General features: G+C 38.5%; 2 pseudogenes; both read right to left on the bottom strand.

Moving 5' to 3' along the window:
* Positions 1–14: 14 nt before the first annotated feature.
* Positions 15–4,885, bottom strand: LOC146487963 (uncharacterized; annotated as a pseudogene).
* Positions 4,886–6,024: 1,139 nt separating this feature from the next.
* Positions 6,025–13,633, bottom strand: LOC146487962 (uncharacterized; annotated as a pseudogene).
* Between the last annotated feature and the right edge of the window lie 12,040 nt (positions 13,634–25,673).

Here is a 25,673-nt window from a genome sequence, read left to right as displayed (position 1 = left end):
CCAAGAGAACTTGACTAGCACTGTAGTTCTGGCCCCTGCACCACTTCACCGTTTTCCCTTGTGTTTGATGTACTGGTCATGACCTTTAGCCGCTTTCTTCTTTGTTTCTCTTCAAGGCAGAGGCCAACGGCTTGCTCAGCTACTTCTTTCGGTTCTGATACAGGGGCACCATTGATGGAAACTTGAAGCAAGACGTCCAGGGTGTCGTCTTTCAATGAATTCCAAAGCCTTGTCTTTATCCTCTTCAATGCACTTGCACCTCTTTCTAGCCAGGCATTTGTCACTGGTAAACTCTGGGCCACAGCAGATAACTTTACCAGGTTTGGGAACATTACTTTGAATGATGGAATGCTGTACAACTTGGTTAGCAACCACTCAGGTGCAGTACTTCCTGGCTGTGGTGTTGTTACCATACTGATAGGGCATTCGGACTTCAAATCCTGAGCAACAAACTTGAAGTGTTCCCACTCAGACTTGAGGGCTTCAACTTCCACGTACTCTGTGGCACCAAAGTGGTTTCCAAGTACAGCTACATGATTCACTCCATAGTTCTTGAATTCAGGGGCTTCCTTTGCAGGGAGACGTTGCAGATCAAAAATTGAAAAGGCTTGTACAAGTGGCAGGGTACGGAATCTTGCTGTTATGTTATCTTTCAACTTTGCCACATAATTTGTAATTAGATTACTTAGGAAGTTAATGCTCGCTTCAGTTATTTGGATCCCTGTCAGGCCAAACTTCCCATTTTCTGAAAGATCTACACTCAGCGTTGCAAGAATTTCATCCTTCCTTCTCAGAACATCATCAAGCCTAGCAAGGCAATATGACACACCTGATGGTAGGCCTGCAAAGGTCAGAGTTTTGCTGAGGACTGCAAGGTTTTGGAGAATTTCTTTGCGAATGTAAAGTTAAGTGAATATATTGCATTAAGCATACTGTCATCTATTCCTAACCTGCATAACCTAGTGCTGGCTAAAGGTTCATGGAACGTCTTTTGGGTTAGTAATTTATGGATGTTTTTGCAAGACCATTGGTTAAGAAAAGACTGATCTGTTTTTTTTTTTTGTTTGATAGCTGTTCAAATTTATGCCAGCTCTTAAAGTTTGTTTCCATTTACTCGGTATTGCTGCCATGAACCCAAAAATATTAGTAGAAGGCAGCCGAAGGCCGGTTTTTCTGCAAAATTACCGATAACTTAAAAAGAAGTTGTGTCCACCCAAAAGGTCTTTAATTTTTTCTATTTCGGCAGCATGCCATTCCTTCCAGCACAGGGACTTTCCTTCAATAGTAATATTTTTATTATCCCATTAATAGTTCTATCTCGATCTCGATCGTGTCCTCCTTCTTTATCATTTTAGAGAAAGGACAGTTAAAATCACCACCTACAATGACGTAGGTAGGAACTGATGGAGAAGGTTCTGTGCATGTCTAGTGAATTTGATCTGGGCACTGGGGTGAGTCATGGGTTGTGTAAATATTCGCGCACACGAGTTTGACGTAAACAAGGACCCGGACTATAAAAGGACCATTGCCCTGGGCAAGCTGTCATTCATTTCACTCTAGACAGCGAACTGTCAACATCCGTGACTGTACACATATACGGGACCAGCAAAGTACTGCTCGCAAGGATCCATCTACCCTTTTGGATGTCACATTATTAGGAAGTTCTTTTTTTTGGTTCTGTTAAGAGGAAGAGATGATCGGATCCAGAAATCGAGTGTGGGTGAGTAAATTATTATCGGAGCGATTTAGTCAAAATTTATCATCTGTTTCATATTTTATTATTCGACTCAATTTTAATTTCATAGCTCATCTCCTTGCAAATAATATACTTCTATATTCCTTACCTTTTCAGGTTACCATTGAAGTATTCGAGGATGAGAAGGTTGTAATGGCCAATAATACTCATCATGTATACTTTCAATGCATTGCCATCACCATTGCAGTTTTTCATAGCATAATAAATGTGTCTTGGAGCATTTTACTAAGAGGAAGGGAGGAAAATATTTGGTTCATTAACTGCTGATAAAAGGCCTTTATCAATTAGATAAATACAAACACATGATAGTTTGCTCTTCTGTGTTAATTTTATATCTTTGTCAGACAATTCTGCAAACCAGCTTTTCTCTGAATCCCTTTGCAGGCCACTTGCCACCTTCTTGATAGCCTTCTTTACCCCTTTTCCACCTTTTAGTGCAAAACATTACTTCATGAGCAAGTTTTTAACAAATCTATTTTAGAAAATGTTGTAGAATTAATAAAATAGAGATACAAAACACACCCCTCACATAATATTTTGTTCTGTATTCAACAAGAAGCTTGTACCATTTATTGGACGAAGACAACATGTGCACTAGTTACATACCATGCCAACTGTCATAGGAGTTTTTGATCCCCTTTCCGGTCAGCCACTGCTTCAGTGCAGGTACGTAATCATGTGCAACTTCACCAACATGGTGGCCTGAAAAATGTTGTGCATTAGATTACATTTTACATGCAAACATTATCTGTAAATCATGTTAGCATTCACAGGTTACAGATTACTGTTTATAAGAATATTAAAGTTACAGACAAGTAACTACCATTTTGATGGTATATAACATTGCATCAAAAATAAATCAGAAATTAAAAACAAAAATGAGTGTCATCCTGTGTCGCACCAAGAGTTGTTAGAGCCTCAACCACCTGTTTCGTCATTGGGACTTCACGTGTTGCAGCTGAAGCCATATCTTCTTTAGAACAGCTGAGACTGTAAATTACTTTTTTACTTCTGAAAAACAACAGAACAATAATGATAGTAATTATTACACTATTGCAGTGTAATAACATTATAGATGGGGTTAGTCCAATAATGTCATTATTACAATACTGTTTGGGGTAACTTTTGAGGGTAGCAGTATATTTTCATGAAAATACTATTTTGACAGAGGTAAATATTAACAATCAGTCTAGAAGAATTACATTGTCGCTCTATTCTTACCTTTATGATAGGGCTGACACAGTAGTGTGCTGAGCAGCTCGACTTGAGTCATGTGTTGCATCTGTTATAATGACCTGAAGTATCAAATTATACAAAAAGAACTTTGTCAAGGAAGAAAAGTTACCAACTTACTGTTCCCAGTAAAGCATATCACACCAATTGGTTCACACTATTATGATACTTTAATTAATGAAGTAAAAAATACTAACATCCCCATTCAGTGCGTAAGAAGGATCTTGTTGTGCCTCCTGTTGAGCTTCCAGCAACTTTTCCTCATAAAGAGTTTCCACTGCATTCTTATATCCAAGAGATAAGTACAGTCAAAAAGAAAATCACATCTCAAGGTTTATTAATTGTTACTACAAGAACTGCCACAGAGATGGTAAAAATAAGTACAGTACATTATAAAAATATACAAAAAAGGACAGATATTGTGGAAAACATAAAGGTTTGTTGCTTTTCCAAAATGAAGACTCCTTTTGACAACGATAGTAATTCCATGACAACCAAATTTATGATTCTATTATCTGTCTACATACCAATGATTGCTTGTACATCACAATTCATATATCTAAAAGTATTTCTAATTGTTTTCTTGGAAGAGACTTTTTTCCAAGGCATTCGGGTTACCTTTGATACAGGTGGCAAACATACAATAATTTATCAATCATAAATTAACTTACCAGTTGAGATGTATTTTTCTTCAACATGGCCGATATTAGCTGCCTTACAGTAAGTTATATATTGGGTTTCTGTAAGTCCAGTAGCGGTGAAACCATTTATCATCTTAACCAGAAACAAGGAACACTTGTTTACTGACTGAATGTTGATATTGAATCAAAAGTGGATAATATAAATAATTTCAAAACAACTGCTATCTGAGTAATTACCTCAGGTTGACGGTAAACTTTCTCAAAATTACAGAACTAGAATGCCATCGTAGGGAATGGCCTGCACCACAGCTGACTGATGCGAACTGCATGTCCATGCTGCAAGAACGCAAACGATTCCATGTCAAAAAGAAATCCACAGAGAGGACACTTCCCATTGGGCTCAAAAGTTGCCGCATTGCGTCCATCAATGCAATGAAATAATCCTCAACAAGGTTATTTCTGGTGTGTATATCAAAGCAACCCGTTGTATTCTCCCCATGGCACAAAATGTACGGTAAAGGGTACGATCCACACACATCGGTTTGCGAAGCAGTGTTGCACGTGAGATGAGACGAGGGAGAGAATGACTGAGCTGTAAACAAAGAGGAATGATTTCCACTCACCATTCCGTTTTGTTTAGACTGTTCGAATGCGTCTAACAGTCGTTCCATCACAATGACGTTTCCCATCGGCGTTCTACCTGCTATCCAAAGACATTCCTTCACTCGCTGAATTTTACCTTTCAACTGTTCGAGTTGCTCTTCCATTCCAGGTTCGACTGCAAGCTCTAATGTGTACCGGATTCGTGGCGCTCGGGCAACTATTTTGGCTTTCTTAGAAGGTAAATCAGCCATGACAAAATAAAAAGATAGCGTATTAAATGTTGAATAACGATTTCTATGTGATTACAACATGCAACAACAGCTCAATTCAAGGAGGAAGACGAGATATGTCGCAAGGTAAGGCAGTGACATAGCTCGCCTTCCGCCATGAATCGCCCAATTTCTGGTTTATTACATCAGGAAGAGCCACCTTTGGAGCATGTCAAAATCTTTGGACCACAAGTCAACAACATTGAAGGCTCAAGAAGTTGGATGAAGCAGAGAGGAGTCTGTGGACCAATGCAACCATCTTCGCGATTGGAGGAACCGTTAGGAGCGCAAAATTCAAATGTTCCACAGAGAAATTTCAGGCTTACGACAAAAAAAGAACCGGGAATTCTTTATTGCGCATTCACATGAAGAAATGTGATCATTTCTTGATGAAAACAAAGCGAAGAAAAGCAAGATCCGATGCCTCGTAATACAAAGTGCTTTTTTTCCCTTCCTCTTTGCTCAGTCAGCCATCTTGGATAAGTTGTAGAAACAGTGATTGCGTGACACGAAGAGGGAGGAGCTGTCCCTTTTATAGTCAGGGTCCTTGTTTAATCTGAAGAATCAATTTTCTACGATCATCATTGAATTTGTTGTTCAATTTTGAGTTTAAGTTAAGGATTAAATAAAATAGCAACACCTTTACTATGTTTACTGCCATGGCAGAAATAAATTTTGCTACCCCATTGATTGCTCCATGCATTCTCCAAAGTATCAGCACTATAAGTCTCTTGGAAAAAATTTGTAGAGGCGTTTTGTGATGCAGCTGCCTGAAAATAGCACGTCTCTTTCTCAAGCTATTTAAGAACAGTTTGCTGTAAGGACCAACTAAACGTATACAAAATAGAAAAAAAAAAAACGATTTCCTCATACTTTGCCAAAGTAAAGAGCTTAGCAACCCTTGGTTCAGCTAAATGTACAGGAAATGCGTTTTTAAAAACAATTCACGTTAAGTTTAGGGGTCCCAAATTTGGACCCTTGGTTCAACTAAATCCACAAAAAATGCACGTTCAAAAAAGTTCACTTTCAGTCTAGGGGTCCTAAAATCAGACCCTTGCTTCAACTAATACGGCAAAACTCTATTGTAAAAACAAAACGCTGCAACTTTTAAATCTGGGGTCCGAAAATAGGACAATTGCCTTAAGGGAAACGTCAAATCTCTCTTAAATAATTTGTGCTTACAATAAAAAATGAGTTCAGTGCCATCCATCAACAAAACTGCCAGGTTACTTGTCACACTATTTGTAAGAGTCGATTCCACAACATTTATTGACTCTTCTCATTGAGAAAAAAGATACCGCGCCCAGTCGTTCAAAGGATGAATGGGGATAAATCATTTAATTAGAAAAAATTGATATCAAAAAGATTTGCGTACTTCACTGGATAATGATTTATCAAGCAGGCCACCCTTTTATATTCACCCTTTGTACCATCGGCGGCTATAAAAATTCTATTGCTGTTTGTGAGTTGTTCAAAGAGCAACTGGATCTATTATTTCCTTCTGGGCTTTACAACACTGGACTTACGAAACCAGGTGAAACCTAATATTTTCCTGCACCTCCTCTTTTCTGAAATATATCCCAGTTCTGCCACCCCTCATTGTTGCAACTATTGCAGCCACATTATGTGAAAATAGATCGACCACATTATTGCCAGAGCAACTGTAGTGTTGGACGATCCACTCGTACGCAGCAGTGGGCAACTTTTCACTCTTGTCAGCTGCCACCTGAACAAAACCGTCTCTCCGTTCATCTTTTTGAAACACAAAGTGCTCTGGCACAAGTTTCTTGGAAGTATGCCAGTGGCCAACAAGATATGAAGCAGAAGAGGATCTAGGATAAAAGGAGTGTTGATCCATCCTTAATATCATTATCATTATCACCATCACCATTACACTGTAAATGGTAATGAAAAATGTCATAGTACATTAGTAAAAATAAAATGCTCAAGTAAATTAGAGAGGAATTTGGTGTTTGCTGAGCTGGGGGAAGGAATTTCAATGGATATACCCTTTCTTTTAAAGAAATACGAGCTTGAGATTTTCATGGGTTGTTGCAGTGTAGAAGTGAACGAATTATCTTTCTTTGAGCAATGGCTTGTATACACCTACACTCGAGGTATGGTTAACAAATGTCTGTCCGCAAGGCATGGACAGCTAATGGTATTTGGGAGCATTTTCATGAAAGGATTCGAACTGATCTCAAGGTTCACTATGCCCAGGATAAGTTACAGTCACCTCTTGGCCCTGGGAAACCTTTCTGATGTATGAACCTTAAAGAGAAGAGCCCACCAGTGTATGTGACATGCCCAATAACCTTCCCCAGGTAAATGGGATCGAAGAGCAGGCAAATATTGAAAGTTGTCATAAAAGTGAATTTTATGCTTTGTGCGAAGGCAACTGCAGATCCTGTTTCAGAAATGGCAAGCTGAAATAGAGAAGTAGAATATGTTAGAACCTGCAACAGAAAACCACGAGAGCACATGCATAGCACTTACACAAGATTGATAATTTCCTCTGATATGCCATATGACGATGAGTAACAATGAAACTTGGCTTACATACCTTCTGATGGAAGTGATGGGAGAGATTGCTATCAATTTTTTAACTGGAAAAAATAAAGAAAAACGTCTTTAAGGAGAGTTACTTCATCGCTGCAAGCTTGCAATTCTTGAATTTTCGGGAGGTCACCCTGGAATTTCGAAATGGAATCTATTATATTCTTTTGTTGAGAACTTTGAAAAGCATCCACGAAGAATAGGAAGCTCTTTACAGTTATGGAGTTTTCCAGATGAAGGGTAAATTCGTCACATGCATTGTGGATGTACCCATTTCCTTGCCTAGAGCTTCCATCACCGATGATCTTTTTTTGTAGTTGTTTAACCCATTGACCCCTCAAACGCCCGTAACCGCCCATGCGCGACAACCCCCGAATTTCCTGAAACGCCCGAGACCGCCCGTCCAAAATGGCGGCTGGTTCTTCGCCTCTCTACCTCCCCCTGGTGGCTTTTTCGTTTTTTTGTTGTCATAGAGATCAAAAGAGATGGTTAACCAATCAAATGCCATCTTTTGCGCATTTTTTGACAGGTCATGTCAAGCACCCCTAGGTCGGTAATTTTTTCATCGCGCGAGGTAACTGATATTTGCAAGATAATGGCGAATGCGCTCGAAAATGATACGGATGTAGCGGCGCTTTTTGGGGACTCGGGGGATGAAGAAAGCTTTGATGGGTTTGGGGAGGGAGGATCTAGTAGTGACGATGATTTAGATTTAGATTTCGGGGGTCTAGACGCTGAAGAAGACGAAGAAGATGCTCCTGATCAAGAAGAAGCCCAAGTTCCACGGCCAAGCCATGACACAGACGACGAAGAAGAAGAAGCGAGATGGACGGCTCACCTCTCAGATGTTCAAGTTCCTCCGTTCGTGGCAGCGTCTGGTCCTAATATAGCCTTAGATAATCCTTCCGAATTAGATGTCTTTTTGAATTTTTAAGGAGACGATTTCTGGGACAGAGTTGTAGAGGAAAGTAATCGCTACGCGCAGTAAAAGTTAGGCGATCGATTTGCTAGTTTTCATCAAATCACGCGCGCGGAATTAAAGGCTTTTATCGGGATAAATTTGATCATGTGGATAAATCGCCACCCAATTCACGCTTTATTTTGGTCTAACGATGATTTTTTGGGCAATCAGAGTATCAAAAGGGTAATGACTATGAACAGGTTTGAGGAATTAAGTCAAATAAGTCAATATTTGTATTTTAACGATTCAACTACGGAGCCCGCTCGCGGTGCTGAAAATTTCGATCGCCTTTTCAAAGCGCCGCAAGATTGATAATTTGTCGGTTGCCCCAGAAAATATTGGGAAGCATTTTAGTTTTAAAATTGAAGGAAGGAAGAAAGTTTGTGTGCATTATAAGAGGGTGGATAGAAAAACAAGTGGGGGACGTTCAGTAGAGACCACTTTTCAGTGTTTACCGTGTAGTGTAGCGCGCTTTGCAAAACTTGCTTTCATGAATACCACGCGGCTTGAAATTGCATTCTTTATAACCCGAGTCCCCATCTGCGACGCTACGCTCTATGAACTATCGGTGAGTTTCAAAAGTACATACGATCATGATTTCATTGCATTTTGGCCTAATCAATATTTGAGATCTTTTCTTGGTTAAATAACCTTTGGCCACTAATAGTGACACGTTTCACTAGTTTGCAATCAGGCCGCGAATTGTTTTTCAATGATGCGTAGAATATAGTATTTTGAATCGTATTTTGTTTTGGACCGGTCACACGAATTTGGCCTTTATTTGGCACAATTTAAATTTTTATTTAGCGTCATTTGTCACATTTTGGCTGCCGAATTCTTTATCTTGTAAATAAAACTTGTTTGGAATCTCTACTTGTTTATTTTGTCGTTCCTTGGCGGCGTGAGTTTTAGTTTGCGATGCGATGCGTCTGTACTTTGCTTTTCGCGAAGAGTTCTCGTGCGGCTCGAGTCATTCTCTCCTTTTCTTATCCTTGCCTGCCTTTAAATGGCCTTGAATCTGCAAGAAAACTTCAATAAATACAGTTAAAATTCATGTTTGATGTATACAACAGTGATTTTACCCATTTTCGGTTCTTGACATGACCTGTCTTAACAGTTTTATGCGGTCGCTAATTATTCATATTTGGAGCTCGCCGCGTGAAAACACAGAAAAAATTAATTTGATTTGTGCTTTTCTCCCTGTCCTATATGTCCATGCATCAAATGATAAAATTTTTACACTTTCCGGCAGCAGAATTCCTCCTCTTTCGGATGAGCTTTGCTTTGAAACCTGATCCCGGCTATAGTGCTACTGCGCATATGGTTAATTTCAAGCGTTTGGATCACGCAGTCTTCACTCCAAAATTTCTAGGAAATTAGCATAATGCCACGCGTCACGCTCTGAGGGGGCAATGGGTTAACAAAGTCCCAGAACTCGGAGTGCTCAATGTCTCAGCCCTAACAAAAAAAAGCTGATCTCAAGTTCAAGCTTTATAAAAAGAAACTAAAAACTTTAAAAATGTTGTTTTCAGCAAACCCAAGATTCGCATTGATGCTTTTTTAATTTAAACCATTTGCGTTGTTTTGTTTTGCTGTTGTTTTTGACATACAAGCGTTTAATTGTCTTACCACCCTCAGTCTAGAATAATTCGGTTGAATTCGGGGATAATCATGATGTAAACTGTGTTTCTAAGATATATGCAGTTTTCTGCCAGCTTATATAATGATTGTTTGACTTACCATAAACCTTGCTAAATTTCTAGCAGTTGCTTCCGATCTAAGAACATCAGCAATCTCTTCCTAAGAACTGAAAATGCAAAAGCGAAAAGTAAATACTTACAAGATTTGCTAGCTCGCAAGAGATGTGAAAAGAAAATCTGATAAATACAAAATCTGAGAATAATCCTTGTTGACTTCTGAGTGTGAGCACATGGGCCAGTCCATAATACCCTTGACAATTAGGGACCAATCATTTATTACATGCTGGGGGGGGGGGGGGGGTGGTTTACAAGGGGGGTAATTTTTTTAAACAATCTCTTTTTGAGGGGCAATTGTTTACCTTGTACGAAAAGTGAGGTGGTAAAATTTTAAGACATACAAAAGGTAACAACTAACATCCCTACTGATTCCAAAAGAACAATGTCATTGACAGGACGCTCATATATTGTGGAAGTCTCGAGTTCCTTGAGGCCCTTTTCCTCGCCGCATATTGCGCTCAACGCTGCCCTCCAGGTTGCGAGTGAAAAAACCTCCATCAAACCTGCAAAGCAGAAAACTCAAATATATAAAACTAAAAGCTTGTGACAGCAATTTATTCGTATGGATAATGGTATACATAAATAGTATTTTAATGTATCCCAGTGACCGCATTTCTGCCTGCAGCTGTTCTTTCGGATCGCCCACCATCGAGGCCACTGCAGTTTTCCTTTTCTGTCCGGTATTTTGCAAGGAAATCCGAGAAATGCTGACTGGTAATAGAGCTGTGGTCACGCACTCAACTATTTTCCCCCGAGTTGCTCACCGATTCCAGTAATCTCATGGCACTCAGGAGTAGGTCTCCTGCCATTCCAGTGGCTATCAGTTTCGGCGGCATCCACAGTGTTGAAATATGGTGCAGCAAGGTCGTGAAATGTTTGTAAACGTTTTGGATTCATTTCTTCCTCGTTTCTTTTCATCAGGTCCACAATACTCTGGTCTTTTTTCTTGCTTTTTGCAATAGCTGTCTTTGATTTAATGTTTCTAGGATACAATGTGCTTCATAACAAAGCTTTTCTATTTGGACACGGTTTCCTTGCATGCATCACATCTGAGTTTACCCGACACCACAGTAAGATGCTCTCCTTTGAACGTATTTAATCCATCCCAAGCACTCACATTTGGATAGGCTGTGCAGCGGACATTTCGCTTTTTTTCTTTTCAGCTGGATTTGTTTGCACTTTGCATTCTCTTGAATTGCTGCATACTCTGGAGTACTCAGTCTTGCTCCTGCTTCTGCAGCTTCCCTCAAAGGATCTGAATGACCTTCTTCACCTGAGACACTCAAAAGGGTCGAGTTTGAATCTCTGTCCTCTATTTTGAATTTTCTTTAAAAAAACTGCTAACCAGGCAGCCCGGCTACAAGCATCTTGCACCTGTGATCTGCCCCAGGGGGGAGGATCTGGCTCCTTTTCCACAGGAAATTCATAAATTGTCTACCAAAACCTTGTGAAATATGGAAGCAAGGCCAATTTAAGCACTAAAAGCTGCTCCGATTTTTCACAATTGGTAAAAAAATAGAAATTGCTCAGAATGCAAAACATTGCTCGAAATACGAGAAGTTGCCGAGCAACTTGTGGAAAGCCCTAATTTCAGGTGTGATATTTGGATATTTCTTGGCTGCATCCCTTATGTCAACATTTGGTTTCATCAGCTTTGTGTTGGTAATTTTTTTGCTTTTGCCGAAATGAATAAGGGAGGCTTTATGGCCTTGTCCTCTGTCCTATCCTCTTATGCATAAACAACAACACCTGACAAATTTTTCTAAGAATTTTGGCGCAATCAGTAACATAGGCAATACTGCTGTTGCTGCAGCCTTTGAGGGGGTAATACTGTAGCCCTCAACCGCCAAGTGTTGGAGAACCAGATAAAAGGGCGCTTGTAAGGAACATGCTCCAACTAAATGGGGGATTCCGGGGTGGTCTCCAAGATCCGATTCTATTAAAACTTCATTTAGGACTTCTTGTTTTGCCCGTTCAATCTCTCTCTTTGATGAATCATTGACTTTGATTTCCTTGACTACCACTCGGTATTAGTTGTGGTATATGGCTGTAAAACACCTTCGAAATGTCTTTGAGCCAATGTTTTTAGTCTCAATAGCTAATAAATCTCTATCTAACTCTTTGAAGTTGTGTTTTTTTGCCCGTTACTGTGGGTGGGACGGTCAACTTGCTGCGACCTTCTCCCTTTGTTGGTTTGGGAACTTTTCTTGGAGTAATTTCACTTCTCTGTCTCTATCGTTCATCTTTGTTTTTTTTTTTTTTTTGACAACTCGACAAGCCTTTTCCCTCTCGAGAGATGTTCGACTTTTGCTCTATGTTTTGGTTCTCTCTCCAGGAATTTCTGGAACTTAAGGTTTTTCTGCGACAGATGGGCAGCTTTTCAAGCACATGATTTTGCTTTTATAGTCTTTGGCACTTGACTTCCCCTTTTCGCAATTCTTTCTCTGTCTTCGCTTTTCCACTTTATTATGTTTTCTGGACCTTAAAGCCTTTCCCGAATTCTTCCTTACAAATTTTTCCTCTCTCTTAGCTCACTACTTCCATATTACAGCTACCTAATTAAAAAGTCGATTAATGAATAGTAAAGGTTCTTTGTGTTTTATGGAAAACCCAAGTTACCAAAACTGACACAATAGGTGCACTGTTTCCACTTCCTGTTGGCATCATACACGAACGCGAGGGACACAATCGCTTCCAGGTCCATTGAATTGGAAGAGAAATGTTCCATGATGGTGGCAGTGTTGGTAAGGATTGTTTGGACATTGACAAATTAATAACCTCCACCAAACTCCGAATAAATATCACCGTTTATCAAAGCTGGATTGACCTTGAGCCCATCACCAAAAAAGGCTTGACACGAAAACATGTGAAGGCAAAGAAGACCCCAGTGGTAATTGTTGATGTGTATTGAAGTTATTAACTACTGGAGCTGGTTCAGTTCTCTGCCAGAAATGTAGGGCACCACTTTTGAATGAAGGTAGTTAAAATTACCACTTAAAGCCCATGTCTGAGTAAAGGAGGGCAAATAGATAGATGGTGCACCATTAGCCTGTGTCTCTTGACAGTACTTAAAACAAGCACCATCAATAATGAAGCCTGTGAGGTACCTCTCAGCAATAAGTAATGACAGATCATTGGCTTGTCAAACTCATTAACAATTCATGAAGTGACAAGCCAATAAATGATGTCTATTTTGGTCAGGTGGATAAGTCTTGATACCCAACGAAACACCAGATAAAAACACTCCGTTTTTTGATATCAAAACACACATTTGTTTATATCAAAATTATAATAGCAAAAGCAAAAATCTCAATATTGCTGCTTATTGTCATCAGCTTACTACAATACAAGAAAAGATGCCTTGAGAACTCAGCGTCCAGTATGCGGCAAAATATTTGGAACCTTTTTAATACAATAAACAATTTTTTTAATTAAAAAGTCGTTAAAAATAAAGACAAACGCTGGTCACTTCTATATGGAAATGCAAAATACATCTTGTCCTTATAATCCAAAGGAGTGAATGTGGATGCGCCCTTCACCTCCTCTAAATGCCTCTTTAGACTGCATACGATACCATACAATGTTCCTGGAGGATAGCGGGGTCCTTTGTTATTTGCCACCTCCTGCGGATTGTCCTTGACAGAACACATGAGGTGAAAATCGTAATCTTTGACAACCCTTCAAACTTCTAAATCCAGAAATTCCAATGTTCTAGCGCTTTGCCATTCACGAAAAATTTTCACCGCTCACTTATCTTTGTACTCCGTGCTACTTGGTCTAGCTTCACTGACTAAAGCAGACTCTTCTTCAACTGTTCTTGGAACTCTAAAACGGGAGTTAGCTGCACTTGCATCCATCTCTCACAAGCACATGCAAAAGTGACTTCCACAAAAAAGTCACGACCTCTCCAACTTTGAATAATTTACATACTTATTTTGTAAGCAATACAATACAATAATATATTACAACGATACAACAAAAGAAGGTTTTAAGAAGCCATATCAAAAACTTGTGCTTTGGGTTTCATCACAGGTTAAATACCTGGAAACAATAAAAGGACTCGGCCAAAGTGGCCTCCTGCCTTCATCTGTTTCTTGGTGTTTGGAACCCTTGATGCAACCCTTGCACTTGTTGATGTATTACATTAGAAGTGGATGCAAGGACGGAAAGACAGGCCTTGGCGTTCTTGTGATACAAAATTCATTCTTTAACTCTTGACCTTTAAATTTGGTCTTTCCACAGCTACCATGGATTTAAACAGCTAGCGATGATTAAATGTTTAAAATTTACATTCACTCAGCTTTGGCCACTGGGAGGTAAAATAATCGCATGCAAAATTTAAGTTTGCAAAGAGATCTTTACATGCCTTGCCAAGTTCAGGTTCAACTGCTGCGAACATAAGTGTAACCCGCCTTTGATATTTAACAATGCAAAATCTGTTCCTCATGTAATTCAGCAGTTATCTAGACCGACACACAGAGATTTCCCAAAGAGAAAGTCAGCGTCTCGGAACATGGCATGCAATGATGTGTTGTCAGTAATAAAAGCATGTAATTTTCAGTTATTCTCACAGAAGCGAGGACGGTGCCAATTCTGTTAAATGTTCTTGGATTGTACTGTTTTTTAGATGACGCTAGCGCTTCTATTATGACCAATTACAGTCATAAGTATTCAAGTATCCAGTACAGGACGAAGAGATAAGTTGGCGATCTGGGCAAGCGAAATGCGGTTCAAGTTTTCTCTTTGCCGTACACACCACTTGGGAACCTGTTGAAAGGCTAAATGCTTAAAAAAATTATTGCCGAGGAATACATGTAATATTTTTAAATGATTGGACCGCACATAATGGTCATATTGATAAACGAGGATGAACTTAATTTTGGAGGGGTGGTATTGCTCAGTTCATTGTATGCACCAGTAAATTCAGCCATTCATCTCACCTCATAAAAAATAAAATATACCCAAAAGTTTTATAAAAGTTTACGGACAGCTGTGAATTCAGTGTACACAGTAAAACGTAGTCACAAGTAATCACGGTGTTATCTGATCAGGTTTAAGTGTTGCCTGAGCTGGTTCTGCAGTGTATGCACAAAACATAACTGATAAAAATGGATGGTATCCATGATCTATACAAGAAGCAGTCACTTTTCTTTCAAATTATTATTTACAATAGTTTTTACCAGTAAAGGGGGGGATGGGCATGTGAAGTATATGTTATATCAAAAATTTGAAAGGACTGACTAAATTATGGCAATTTATGAAATTAACTTCGTCTTAAGTTGTGCCATCGTGATGTGACTTTAATGCCTACGATATGAATCAGTTGCAATTAATAACTGTTACTGTGACCTGGTCAAAAGTTATGCTATGGTAGTGTCACGTTGAAAGAAGCTCAGATTTATAATCTTGAGTGCCCGCACGTGTCTAGTACAAAGCCTGGTATGTCAGACTTTATGGCAACCATCTGACGGTGAAAAGAAATCGGATTAAAAATCTTGAGTGCGCTCACGTGTCTAGTGCAAAGCCTTGCATGTCTATGGTCAACCATCCGCCAGTGAAATAAACTCAGAGAAATAATCTTGAGTGCGCACACATGTCTAGTGCGAAGCCTTGCATATCTATGGTCCACCATCCGACAGGTGGGACATACTATATAATAAAAAGTAAAAGGTATAATTTTTAAATGTTCCCCAGGAATTCAGTGTTCCTGCTGTTTATAGCTAGGAAACAGCTGTGCAGTCAGTGATGGTATTTAATTTTATTATTGGCTCGGATCGACTGCTCGCTCTTATTATTATTATTTTTATTATTATTATTGTTATTATTATTATTATTATTATTATTATTATTATTATTATTATAATTAGTTACTTTCTACTAATAAAACTGACTCAAAAACAGGAAACGTCACAGTTGTAAACGGAGGAAAAAGGATTGCTTGTTATCTACATGTACTAGCTAATACACATATAAAAAAGTACAAAAGCTGTGAAAAGGTATATCTTAAATTCATTGCGTGCTATCCAGATCCTTTTTGAGACTTCTTCAAAAGGTTTGCAGCAATCTGATATCGGAGATTGTTGATTTCCTCCTGTTTAAAAAAGAGCGGACATTTCTGTTTTCAGTACTGAACGGTGAATCAGTTATATTTTACAATAGAAAGTAGGACTTAAATGTAAAACTGAAAAGCCAATAAATAGCTACCTTCAGAATAGCTGGCTCTAGTCCATTCACAACGTTCTCAGCTATGTACAATCCAAATGGGAACCAAACTGTAATGGTACCGAAAAAAGTTAAATCACCTGAAAAAACTGTAGCACAGGTTTCACAATCTGGAAAGAATGTCCCTCCTTAACAATATCTTCTTTTTTTTTTTTTCTTTTTTTTTTGGCCTTAGCCAACCGGTCAACTCATGTAAATGGAGTATAAGTCCAATTTTGTTCAGGTTCTTCAGTAAATGTTCCGGATCAAGCTTGTGCATTTTGATTAATATGTTTGTTTTGTTTTCTGTGATAGTCAGATGGCACGTTCTAACTTGGCTGTTGTAACGCACTACCCCTGATGTCTGATGTCAGCCATTTGTTAAAAGCATCTTGTTGAACTGAGAATATTGTAAAGTGATCATTACTAGAAGAGCAGCATTTCTACCAATTTTGGTTGTTAAGTGATAACTGAGCTTTCTTTTTTTGTCGAGGTAAAGGTTGCTGGTATAATTATGGTTTAACTGCTGGTTCAATTTTTGAGCTGTTCGGTATTTTTGGACAATATTTCCAGGACTACCTTAATGACGTACGCACCATTACTTCTTTGGTTGTCCTGTGGTGTTGAAGGCATCACCTCCCTCCAAGAGGCTGTACTGCTGCCCTTTGCCTTAGTTTTCTGTGTGAGTTGGTCAAACCGTATGTTAAAAATCCATTGTCCACTCCCCCCGTTTCTATCTCTCACCCGCTTCAAAGAAAAAGAAAAATTAGCGATTAAGAACATTCAAAACAGCAAGGTCGAGTAAAAAAATAAAAATAAAATAAAATAAAATCCTCAACCATTCAATAGATAAAGTCAAGAAATTGATATGTTATAGAAGAGTGATACATAAACAACATGTGAAAGCCACAGGGCGTGCAATATCTCATAACCTAGTTATTGGAGAAAATGTACCACAGAAAATTACAGAGTTTAGTATGGGGCATCTGGAGTTTGTCTTGGCTATTTCAAAGCCTTTCGTCTCTCTGCTGAACTTTCACACATTACCATAGACGTTTCTATTACATGTTTGCTGATCAGACCTAAGAAAAACACGAGGCAAATCAATGTTTTCATGTACGTGACATGTTTAGAGCAGTAATCCTTCTGTCATGCCCTGCGATAAAAATCTAAAATTCAAACTGGTCTGTTTTCAAAACAGAAAATGCTATCCTGCTGAAAACAGGCAAGCCAATGGAAATTTATATTTTCTTTTAAGTGATGAAAATAAAAACCCAAAATTGTGTTTAGTTATGAATTTCAGTTTTTTATGATGTCATGTGAAAACCAACAATAGTCACTATCATTTACCTCATGCAATTAAAAAAAAATCACTTGTCAATTGAAATGGTAAAGACTCGTACATCGAAATTTCAAGTTGAAGGTAACATTAAAATCACCATACCCCTAACGTCCAATGACTTGCATTGTTGACCGGAACCATTACAAGGTCTTGCTTCATAAATTTTACCTACATCCAAGAAAAAAAAAAAGTCACTATTTATTTGGCTTATTAAAGAAAACAGTTTTTTTCGTGATCTAACAGCTAGTCAAAAAAACTGTACTAACTGCCCATTGTTGATTGTCTCAACTGTCAAACTAAACTGCTTCAAACATTCGACCATCAAACAAGGGCAATTTTTGTCGTCAACTGTCAAAGGAAGCAGCTATTGTTAAATGTTAAATGCCTGGAATCTGCTACTTCAGGGGTTACTTTTGGCCAGTGCGACACATTTATTAAAACAGCCAGCAACCTTCAAAATCCCTAATTTTTAACCTTCATCCATCCAAGGTACTTCCCGTATTTGATATCGCCATTCAGGTTTAAAACAATCCAATCGCCAAATGTTGTGGAGTGTGAACTCCGCCCTACAGCTGAACGAGGGTGCATCTACATTTCCTTCAGTCAGACATAGAAATGATATTAATGTTATCAGCCTTAACCCTGATATATCGCCGTTAAACAAGAGTAAGATTATTTCCTATTTCAAATATTTGTTTTACCAAAAATTGATCATGTTCATGAAAACAAACTGAAAGTAAAATAAACAACCAAAAACTGGGCCTTTTGTGCTCTTAAGACTCCACTGAAAAAAGCGGAATGAAACATTGTAGGCCTCCCCTTTCCATACAAAATGTACACAAACTATATCAACACACCTTGTCCAGCCACCGCCATTTATTTACTAATTCTTCTGTGTCTGTCGTTTTTCTTATACTCTCAATAAGTAAAGAATCAAAAGCCAAAACTTTCTTTCCCTGTATAGATGTATAGAGGTATGTGTCCATTCATTTTTTCTAACTGAATGTTTTAAGTGGAATGTTATAGTATATTACGGTCCTCACTTTTTCTCCTGAACCTTCTAGCATCTTAATACTTGTGTTTACCACCTGTGTAATAAACAGTAGTTTTAATCAATTGCAAATTTAACGGAGAAAAAAAAAGAAAAAAAAAAAACGTACACTATGTGCCTGTAAAGGGGTAATAAGAACTTAAGCAGATTTCTCAATTTCATTTTTACCTTATCATTGAGCCAACCAACGTTAAACTTGGAAGAATTTGCGCACATCTTGCTCTGGTCTAGTTCGCTCATCTTCTGCTGGATTGTTTTTAAATCCCCAACAGTAAGAGCGTCACCCTCTGACAGCTGCCATTTAAGTCCCAGATACGCTCAACCTAGAATGGAAAGACGACATCTATAAGCGACTAGCAAATTCTAACTGATATTTGAAGTAGTTCATTAATTTAATTACTCGTATGTAGGTTTTAAGGTAGTGTGTAATATGTTGAACATCGATCGTACAAAACCGTTATTAGTTACTGAATATCTGTTTGAATATCCATCTTCCATTACCACTCGAGAAATAATAACATAATGAAAACTATACATTGCAAAGGAATTCTCATTTTATTTGCAGTATTAGAAGTGCATTGCATCCGACTTTTCCTTGCTAATCCCTTTAATATGGATATCAGTTGAAGTCTGGGTGAAGAAGAATTACTGAAGAACTATTACGGACTCTTGTAATAAATAACAGACATGAATGCTTTGACGAAAAATGATCACATTGTTGCTGGAAATAGAATGTATAAAGATTAGAAATTGCATTAAACTGCGTTATCTATTTCTTTTTTTTTTTTGTTTTTTTGTTTTTTACCCTTTCAATATCTGTAATGTGCAAAATACATTATGATAATTAGAGCTAAATGGGGTGGTCAGAGGTCAGACAGATTATGACAAAAGACGTATGATCTGTGTGGTGTGAGCGTGCTGATGCAGACATGATTCGTTTCCATAGTCACCTATTAAAGTGTCGATTTCGCAAGTCCGACTAAATGGACACCTGAGGTTACCACACGCACAATAATTTCCATACCATATCAAATAAATGAGACGCGTATATTTCTCAAGGTTCGTATCAATGTGCAGCAGCGTTCATGGGTTTGTGCTCGTGAAAAAAATAAATAAAAAAACGCTGGTTAATTCTACAGTTAAAATACAAGGAGCTTCCCACTAGTTGAACTGTAGTCTTTAACTGGTAAAATGAGAAGTAGGTGGTAAAGAAACTAGAATAAATGTGAAAAAGAGAATACAATAGAGTAAAACTAACTAACTATACATAACATTTCAAAGAAACACAGGTCTCCTTTTATGTGCAAATCTGAATCAGTATCTGTTGTTTGTTCAGATCTGTAGATTAAAAGATTCATTCGTTTAGGTATTCCGCCGGCTGTCCACAATGCCAAACAAGCAAACATTGAAATACACGGAAATGAAAACTGCCTCGTGAAAATAACATTTCACAGATGCATGTTATCAAATGTTTTCTATTGGACAAGCTTTATAAGAGACTCAAAACCTGTCTGTACCTCCTGTCGCATTCATAAAGGCTCCAATGTTCCGCTTGCTTTATCTCTCTTTCATTTGGCAACTGATAACGACCAACACCTTTCCAGATCACACTGATGTTGCATAAAAACACGAGCCCTTTTACTACCTCTTCTGGTGTTTGTCTAATTTTGTAGCCACCATCAGCGCGTCTTTCAAGGAAGTTAGCCATTATAGTTGCCTCGCTTTCGGAGATAACTCAGCCGATGTACTTTAGGCTCTTGCTGTAGCAAACAGCGATCCACTCCTCTGCTGGTGAGGTGTCCTTTATGAAGAAAGTTTACTATAAGAATAACGTTAAATGTTCATAAATTTTCATAAACGTTTAACCCCACTTCGTTTGGGTATAGAATAGACATCATCAGCAGGTATGTATTTCGTTTCTTTTTTTAATAACTTGGGAACTATTTTCACTTTTTCATAACTATTGCCAAGAAAAAATTGAATATAGTTTCATAGTAAGCCGTTTCTCTTAAATCACTCTTTCATCATCACACACACACATAAAAAGTTGATATTAAAAATTACTTTCTACTATTTTTTTCTCAATCTGGGAATGGGGCCTTAAATGTGCAATATCGGTCTTGTTGTTACTTTTTTGTTTTGCAAGACCTGGGCCTTGTTTTCTAGCGGAGAAAATAAAAATGTTCTTCACCGGCCTCGGCCGGTCCGTATTGGAGAAAGTCCATTTCCTCTGTCTTGCCAGTGAGTACCACTCTCGGCCGTAGACCTTGAGCACAATTTTTTGGACGGTGGAAAAGATATAAATTTTTAACATTATTGTAGACTAAAAGTTGGATTTGGTTTGAGGGTCGAACAAATACTGTAAACAACATCCACAGGTATATATCAAGTGTTTCATTAGTTATATGTTGTAAAGTAACACGGAACGGATGTTTCGAAAGTAGCGGGTAGATTGCTGTTTTATTTGATACAATGATACCTTTGTTTCTTGGTAGATAGTTAAAGATTCCTCTGATTTTTTGCAAATTTTCTGTTGAACATAAATCAAATTAAATTACATTAAGCTTTATTCTGGCTAAATGGGACTTGGTATAGGAGCCAATCATTTTTTTTGTCCATTTATGTGATTGAAAATTGCAGACACCATATTCTTTAGTGTTTTCACAAAAGGTGCATAACTTTAAAGCACCAAGCTGAACTTATGGAAGTCTGTTTGTGAGAAACTGAAGGAGCAGAGGTCTCACTTTGTTTCTGAAATGAAAACAAAATACAGTGGAACCTCTCCTTACAGACACTCTCTATTATGGACAGTTCACTTGGTCCCTGCCTCTCTAAAACGGACACCTCGATAATGCGGACACTTATCGCTGTCCCCTTGGTGTCCATAATAAAGGGGTTTGACTGTACCTTTCAATGTTGAGCAACTTCACAACCATTACGGTAAATGATTTGAGTCACCCCAAACAGTCCTTCTCAGGACTACACTCACTGGGATGATCATCATTTACGTACTTTTCTTTATATGACAAATGGTATTATTAAGTGTTTTCATGTGTCCCAAGCAGGACTTGGACCAATTTTGTGTACCCTAATGCTAGCTACAGTCTTATAGTCAAGTTTAGTTGTGACACTTCACAACCAAGCCGAAAATGTCCCTCTCCTGCTCCCCTCCCCCCTCTCAATTGAGAGGGCAGGGTGGCGAGATCTGCCCCATCTGATGTGACTAACACTGTGTTCAAGAAGAATTTTAAGTAAGACAGGGCATTTCTTCCGCACCATGGATGGTTATTGTGATGATATTGTTCCCTTTAAGTTTAGGAAATCACTACTTATTTTCATAGTAGAAAGAAATAATTGGTCTACGGTGTTGACATCAGAGTTCAAAAGTGTTGACGGGCCTGCCAACTCCTGCAGTTCACAAGAAGATTGGTCTTAAAGCCTTTATAGCTTAGCTCTGCTTTTTATGTTAATCTTGATCATGAAGGGAAAAACTCAAATATACTGAAAGGAGATTTTCTTAATGCCCATTCTGAACTGTTAGAAGTTTTTCATATGCCATTGGGTATGCTAGCTCTGTGGCATTTGTCTAGGTTCACCGGATCGGATTAACTGTGAGATATCAGACAGCGCTAAATAAATGCTATCTATGAAGGCATGGGATCCATTGATTTCTTAAATGACTCATGATTTCATGCTTATCTGCAGTGAGATTGCAAGATGTTTGTTTATCACGTATATGAGAGGTTAATAGATCTACATCTTAATAGATCAAAGGCGGTTTGTTGTTTTCTCTGCACGCTTTGGTACTGTCTCTCTCTATATATTACGTGACCTGCGATTGGCTGAAATGTGACTGTTGTGGGGTTGTAAATTTGCCAGGAGTAACAGGAAGTTATCCCTTCTTGCCCTCCTTGTTTTGTAGAATTAATATCCCTACATAGGTAGTCTATTTCAAGAATATATGATGCCCGAGACGGTTTGTCCAAGATTAACACTACTGGGAGAAACCCTGTGAAAAGTATGGGAAATTCATATCATGTGAAAATAATCATGTGAAAACCCTGTGAAATGGGCTTTGCATTTTCACTTGGCATTTCTCAGTATCGCACGTGAAATACCATGTGAAAAATATGTAAAAATGGGACGTAAAAGGCAGGTTAACGTACCTGTTAAAGTGGATGTGAAAATTATTACCAAGTGAAATACTGTGTGAAATGCAATGTGGAAACCGAATTGGATGTGTGAAAGATCCAGAGAAACACGTGAAATACGAGGTGAAATTTAATATATCCTGTGGAAAAAATCATATTTAAGCAATAGAGGACTTTTTCCGTGTTTACATAGCCTCATCAAAACAAGAGGGGGGTTGGGAGAATTCGAGACAGTTATACATAACTTTCGAGAATTCTCCCAACTCCCCGAGTGTTTAGATGAGGCTATGTAAACACGGGAAAAAAGTCCTCTATTGCTTTTATAAAATATTTCTAAAAAAATAATTTGACAAACGAAGGGAAATTTTGTTTATTTATTTCTTGATTGAAATAGATGTTCTCAGTACACGCTCTGGACAATCATTTTGCTACTAGCCAATGAAAACACGCATCTGACAACACATGAACCAATCAAAATTTGCGTTATAAAAGTCAAAATCAAGTTGAAATTTGTGGCAAGCGTCAGCGAGCCCCGTGTGAATGATGGCGATTTCAGCTATGAATTCTCGTAAATATTACAGAAAAATACCAAACATTTGGTGAAAACTAGAAGAAATGTTCAAAATATACGATTCGGTAAGGAAAGAACTTCAAGATGAGGAGTTTATTTAAGCTGAAAACGAAAGCCCGATGTGGCAGCTTGAGATGGCCGAGATATCGAGTCGCTCATCGTGCCTTGTGAAGGTTTGCTGTTTAGAAATCATAGCACAAACAGCGGATCCAGACTATGAAGTTGTTGCTGGTAAATGTAATCGTAACAGTAGATTATTACGCTGAGAAAGTCTCAGAGAAAATACATTTTATACAAATTTGACAGCCAAAACACGGCAACCGGCCGTACAAAGTTTGATTTGAATTATTTATAGTCTGTAGCATAGAGTTTTGTGTTCGTTTTTGTGTACATTTTTTTTGAATAAAGAATGTCCTTTTAGGGAATTTTATTGTGTTACTCAGATGCAAAAATGTGACCACGCGAAAACGTACACAAACAGCTTGCCGTTTTCGAACGGATAACCGTTCACAAGCCGTTTCTCATCTGTTCAGAAAGAATTTGCATCCGTTCGAACAGCTTGGGCGATCCATTCAAAACGGAAGTCAAGCCGTTCAAACGGCTGTGTCATCCGTTCACAAAAATTGCCTAACCGTTCGAACGGCTAGTGTACCTGTTCAGAAAAATTTGCACCCGTTCAAGCGGTTTGGTCATCCGTTCACAGAAATCGTCCATCTGCTCAGAAAAATTGTCTATCCGTTCGAACGGCTGTGGCACCCGTTCAGAAAAATTTTAATCCGTTCGAACGACTTGGTCATCCATTCAGAAAAATTATCCACCCGTTCAAAGCTTCAGTTAGTTGCACCGTTCATTCAAACGCCTTGGCTGTTTAGATGGCTTTATGCAATGCCTTGTGGCCAGTCATTTGCAAAACGAAGACACAAAATGGTAGTTTGCGAAATCTTGCTCTAGCCGTGCTTCGTTGCTTTCTTGCCGTAACGTGACATTGATCTCGAACTAAGCGCAAAATTCAGAACCCACTGAAAAAGTCTCACAGAGCGACGCGACAATACTGTCTTGTGTAAACAACTGGTTCACTCGCTTGCTGCATATTGTTGAGTCAAAAACGTGTTCCTCTGATCCCAGGTAAACTACTAAGAAACAATTGATGGAAGTGGCGATTCAACTCGTTTAATGACCCGTTGCCAGAATCACGGGGAACAGTCTACCAAACGAAGAGAAAAGGGTTTTACCAGTAACACTTTCTGATCTTTCGGTTACCAATGCGAATGAAATTTGAGTCACTTGCAAACTCGTTGCCTAGCACGTGACCAACATCTACTCGGTCAACTATCTGATGATTTATTTTTCGTGAACCAAAACTCTCGTCATTTTTTAAAAGGCCTTAGATTTTTTGCAAAGAACAGTGTAGAACTATGGCATAGTTCTATGAAGCGACGGTTTGTTGCTAGTTGGCCAGCACGGGTGAGAATCACGAGAAGCGTGACGTCTCGAGCAACGTGACGCTACGCAATTAATTAGTTTCAAAACGATCTGCTATGATGCAAGCTTTACTTCCATTCATAATTCGATATTCAAAAATACTTACGGCTGCCGATTTATTCATCGTGATTTGAGCTTTTTAACATTGTTTCTATTCACGTTTTTCATTTGTGATGACCATAGCAAGTTTTTATTTAAAAGCATCAAAGCATTCAATCGCTCTTTTTTTGTTGTTTGTCTAGAGCAAGTTTGTTTATATTCTGCATTGCAAAAAAAACTCACCCGTTCATGACCTGTTCAATTGGAAACAGCCATAATAAAATTATTGTAGAATTTCTGCAACTTGTTCGAAAGCCTGTCACCAATCTAAGGCCCTGCCAAAGGTAATCCTGTGGCAAAGTGTCTAAATAACCGGCATTCGATATTCGATAATTATTTTGTCAATGCAGACCGACGCCTGTTAGTAACGTTTTTGAATCAGATTGACTGACACCTGTAAATAAAAATTTGTCCTGTTGTTTTTTTCGTTTCAATGAGCACTTTCATATTAATTTTTATAGAATAATAGTTAATGACGCTGCTGGGAAAAAATCACAAGTTCACACTTGATCGGACGGGTCAGGTAAAGAAAATTGCAGCGAGCACTTCGCTTTCTATTTTCCCCAATGGCATCGATCATCGTGAGCGCTTGGATGTTCGCCAGTATGACGAGGTCGAGCTCTCCATGTGGTAACTCCAGGCAGTTTTTTAAATTACACAGCACAACATCTTTCTGAAATTGCTGAGAACAGTGGCCACTTTTCACACCCTGAGAACACCCACATCCTTCTTCTAGAAACTTCTCAACTTTTTCTACGATTTCCTCGCTGTCAAGTAAGTTATCAGCTAACTTGCATTCCGGCATGGTCTTTCCTTAGAGTTTGATAATTGCAAATACGAGTGGCACGCGAGTTTACAGTGTAGTTGTCACGACAACGCGCCCACATGTCCAAGTGATTGATACGGATTGGCTGTTGTAATCATGTTGCGTTACCTGTCACGGCTGTTTAGAACTCTATGCAAATTTTGGCCAGTTTTCGTAGAGCATCTCAGAGTCATA

This window comes from Pavona decussata, unplaced genomic scaffold (genome assembly GCF_977016875.1).
Source record: "Pavona decussata unplaced genomic scaffold, jaPavDecu1.1 SCAFFOLD_12, whole genome shotgun sequence".
Classification (NCBI taxonomy): domain Eukaryota; kingdom Metazoa; phylum Cnidaria; class Anthozoa; order Scleractinia; family Agariciidae; genus Pavona; species Pavona decussata.
The sequence above is the reverse complement of the archived record's forward strand: the minus strand, read 5'-3'. Positions and strand labels throughout refer to the sequence as shown.